Source organism: Sinocyclocheilus grahami, unplaced genomic scaffold (genome assembly GCF_001515645.1).
Source record: "Sinocyclocheilus grahami isolate Dianchi unplaced genomic scaffold, SAMN03320097.WGS_v1.1 scaffold1038.1, whole genome shotgun sequence".
Classification (NCBI taxonomy): Eukaryota; Metazoa; Chordata; class Actinopteri; order Cypriniformes; family Cyprinidae; genus Sinocyclocheilus; species Sinocyclocheilus grahami.
In genome coordinates this window covers 158607-163381 of record NW_015506217.1, presented here as the reverse complement: position 1 = coordinate 163381, position 4775 = coordinate 158607, and the positions used below count along the sequence as shown (strand labels likewise).

Genomic DNA, 4775 nt, shown 5'->3' with positions numbered 1-4775 from the left:
TAAGATCAGCCACAACATCTAATTGAAAGTACTGTGTCAAAGTGATTAATGGATCCCATAGCAACTGTAGCAATAAATAGCAAGATAAGCAGCAGATGAGTGGCTTGCTCCTTGCTTGCAGTTGCTCTGTGGAAATAGACTCATTGTTCATTGTTGTGCCGATGTGTATTGATGTAATTGTTACTGTAATTGCTGTATGATTATCTCTTTACTTACAGCTTAGTGTAGTCTAACCTTAGTTTCTGCACTTCAGTCGAGCCCCAAAAGGAAAATGGGCAAGTTTGAAAAAAGGCTAATTAAAATGAATTACGTATATCGATTATAGCTGAGAAAAGTCTCCATATGAACTTCATTAAAAGATATTGCATTATTTTAATGAAGACAATGAATATACATCACAAAATGTTTTATTTCCATAAAACTGCTATACAACACTGTAAAATTTTAGGTTCAACCAATGCATCTTAATTCTGTATTTAAAAAAAAAAATTTAACAAGCATTAATTTTTAATCTTTTTGTATTAAGGATACATTAAATTGATCAGCAGTGACAATAAAATGTTTAAATTTTTACAAAAAATGTGAAGAATGCTGAAAAAACTCATGTTTTCTCAAAAATAAAATGTTTTCAGCATTTAAAATTAATAATAAATGTTTCTTGGGCAGCAAATCAATATTAGAATGATTTCTGAAGGATCATGTGATACTAAAGACTGGAGTAATGATGCTGAAAATTAATCTTTGCCATCACAAAAATAAATAACATTTTAAAATATATCACAATAGAAATTAGTTGTTTTGAATCGTAATAATATTTCACAATATTACTGTTTTTATTGTATTTTGATCAAATAAATCCAGTCTTGGTGAGTATAAGAGACTTCTTTTAGAAATATTGAAAATCGTACAAACCCCAAACTTTTTAAATGGTAGTGTGTGCGTAATCAGTCCTACTTAAACTAAGATGTTGTTGCATAAAGGTTTAAATAGATGAAGGTCTACCACTGCGGTTGTTTCCTGTTGTCTTGTCTTCCGTCTGCAGGAGTGTGAGTTCTGGATGAGTCAGAGTTGCGGCGTGGAGTTGTCTGTGCTGCAGACTGATGTTTTGTTATATGAAATGTAACCATTTTCCTGTCTTTCCACACACAGCTTCTGTCTCCCTCAATGCTGGTATTCATGTTTTCTCCTACCTGTTATTTTTCTCTAAGAGATATTGCTCTGTGATATTGCGTCACCCTGGTATCGTTCTTATTTTGTTTCTCTATTTCAGAACTGAGCTCGGAGAACGTGCGCACATGCTTTCAGATCATCAATGCCTACATTTATCTCTCGGCTACAGATTTCTTACAGGTTGGTGGGAAAAAAGACTTCAACTAAGCAGACATTCAAAGATAGGAATGGCTGTGTGAACATAACCTTATTTTCACTTTCTCAAAAGATGAATGTGGCATAAATCTGAACAGACTAATGTGTGATGTTTCGGTTTGAAATATTTTTTATAATAAGTGACTTCTGCAGGGTTGTGCTTGTTGGCAGGACCTTTTAAGCTCTATAACTTTAAAAAATAATACAATTCTATGCAACTTTTATAGATTTTGTGTACACAACTGTAAGTAAATGAACGGGGTGTGTAACAGGTTGGAAATAAAATGTAAAGTGAGCTCAACTGATATTTTTCACCATCCTCTGAAAATTTTTACATTATAGTAATGTTTTAACAAACCTTAAAATCAGACAAACCAATCCTCAGAATTGATCACATTCATTGCTAATGTTGTCATTTTCCCATTAAAAAAAAGTTGTTTTTTTGGAGGTTGACGTTATCTGTTTAAGAAACTGGTTGTTGTTAATTAAAAGGACATCACAATATATTAACAGGGTTAAAAGTGAATTTGAGGTCTAAGGAACAATCAATTAATCATGAATGAAAAGAGTATTCCCAAAATGTTTTATTGAGAAACTTCTAATTGGATAATAGAAAAAGAATGATGAAACATCTGGAATATTTCTCATGATTAAAAAAAATAACTTAAAAAATTTGCAAATTAATCAGATTTTTTCTGAAATTAATTGTGTTTAATCCCACCTATGATTAACGTTTTTTAAATATACTTTTATATTGCAATAATTTTACATTCAATCTTCAAATTAATGTACAAAAACAACATAAAGACAGTATATTTTTAATATTTGTTTAATGGCATCTTTTTTATGACTGAAGGCCAGTATCACTGATACCAATAATGCTGATGTCTCTATAAAATAGTTTTCCCCCTAATGTTTAATCACTGACTATAACCATTCAACATTACAGTATAATTGAGAGCTATCAATTTTAACATTTATTAGATTTAAAAAAATAACTTCTTCTTAAGTGAACTTGAAACAATCTTCACATACACCCATTATAATAAATGTCATATTTACCTGTGCCCTTCAGCAAAAATATACAGAAATTTAAATTGAAGTAATCAGACACTAAATTCTAAATTAAATATAGATGAATCCTTACAGTTTAAAAGTTATTGATTTCCTCATTTTTCTTTTTCTTTGATTAACAGACATGTCAGCAGCTGGTTGTTAGGTTGTTTGGCTGCTATTTCTTTAAGAGCAGCGAACGTGACGCGGATATGGCATCGGTATATTCTCTCAACTCTCTTTACCTTTTCTGACCCACTTCAGGTCTTATAGTCTCTATAATGAGCTGACGAGTTGAATCGGGTGTGTTAAATAAGGGAGCAGTGCTGGGCTGCTCCAGGGCAGTTTTGAAACCATTTCAGAGACATGTTCTTAAAGTAACTCGTATATAATATGTTACATGCATGCACCGTTTTAAGGCAGCTTTAATCACCTTTTTGGTAACTTCATGACTTAGCTGACCACGACATTGCATGCACGTAGTTTCATTCGCGCTTTGATATTAAAAGATACAGGGTACAGCGTGCGCCAGCGCCTTTGTGCGTACAATTGAAGAGCACGCATTCCGAGCACAGTACCGTTCCGCGCTCGTTTGACTCGCGCCTGGTGCTGAGGTGAAGTTGGAGTGCGCATCTAAAACGTCTCCCATTTGATGTGGTCGTAAAGACATTCTGCGACTGAATAAATGCACTTGACAAGAAAAAAAAGAGACAAAAGCAGCAGTTGTGAGTGGGGTGTCCAATCCTAGCTCCGTCCCTCTGTCCCTTTACATATATAGCAAAAATGGCAACAGAGACTATTAAGTGAACAAATAGAAACATTTGTTTACTTAATTTATGTTGAAAGAATGTCAACTAAAGATTTTCCTTTTTTATTACTTTTCAGTATTTTAATATTTTATTTAGGCAATAAGCCCTAAGATGTTAGAACAACTAAGTGGCATGACAATTACTACATGTAAAATAAACACAGCAATAAAAAAAATGATTGATGAAAAAAAAAATCCTTCTGCCAAACAATGCAGTTCATCAGCAATGTAATACTGATGTAATTGCAATGTTATTTTACAATATCTTCAGCCAGTCATAACCAAGGACTGGAACTATTCGTCTTATAACCAGTGTATTAAGACATATACTCTATGATGCACTGCATGACAGAAATGATTGTGCTCTGTTTTTACATGTGGTCATCTCTCTCTAGAACTATGCTGAAGCCCTTTGCAGATCTTTCTGTGAACTGCTGAGAGACATCACCACAGAAGGCCAAGTCAAGGTTCTGAAGGGACGACTCGATCCTTCCCTGCTCTTTTGTGCTCGTCTTCTTGATGCTCTGTTGTGAAATGAAGTGCCCTGGCACTGCTGCAGAATAATGACTAGAAAACGCATTCCTCAACCCTGTCATTTTGGTTTTGAGTAGTCCACAGTCAGCTCAGCTTTTTTTGAAGCCCTTCTCGACTTCGCTTGCTTTAGCTAATGCACTCGAGCTCTTAGGTCTGACAGAAGGGGCGTGCTTTTTTTGATACTGTTTCCACACAAACAGTTGGGGCAGATTTTTACTTTGAAGAAAGGATGAAAGGACTACGTGCAGGACCCCAATATTTTATTAACTTATTTTCAGCTATTTTAATTAATTCATTTTATTCATTTAAACCCTAATTAATTTAACCCTAACCCTAACCAGTTGGACCTTGTAGCACAGATAATTATCATTCAGGGGTCATACAGCTGAAGCCTGTCTGATGTGGGCTTCAAAGCGAGGTTCTTGTCCGCTCTGCAGTTGCGTTTCTCTCTGGAGGCGGAGGGACAGAGCGCTGTGGAACGGCTGCCAGGATGCTGCCATTAGAGATAAAGCTTTTCGTTTTGGCCTCCAGCTGCTCCTTCATAAGTTAGCTGATGCTCATCGAGACCCCAAGCCAATTTGGAGCATTAAACGCGCTCTGCGCCTCCGCAGGAAGAGCTGGAGTGCTAGGAAGAGTGACGTTACCAGAGGTTTTAGATATTTGTGTTAATATTAGTGTCGTATTGTGGCATCGTTGTTGTGTCATCTCTTTAGGGCATTGTGAAACTTTTCCCTCAATCCTAAGTAGCGTGGAGCGCAGGTGTGTGTGCACGTGTTTACCCGCTCCGCGTCTTCCATTGTGCCAGTAGGCAGCATCTTTCCACAAAAGAGTGAAGGCTATTTTAATTGGAAAAAAACGAGCCCAAGGTTATCTGAGACGTACATGTATATTTTTTTGACAGTTTGATAGAAAGCCTCATTCTGTGTCTGTTGATGGTGGGATTCTGCGTGTACAAGAAAATAAAAGGTAGGGTATGCTGGGGGGGGGGGGGGGGGTAACGCGTTCTCCGGCCTTT

At 36.0% G+C, this 4775-nt stretch overlaps 1 pseudogene; it reads left to right on the top strand.

The window, feature by feature from the left end:
* The window catches only part of LOC107565983 (importin-11-like), a 185769-nt pseudogene that overhangs the window by 131370 nt on the left and 49624 nt on the right, over nt 1-4775 (top strand).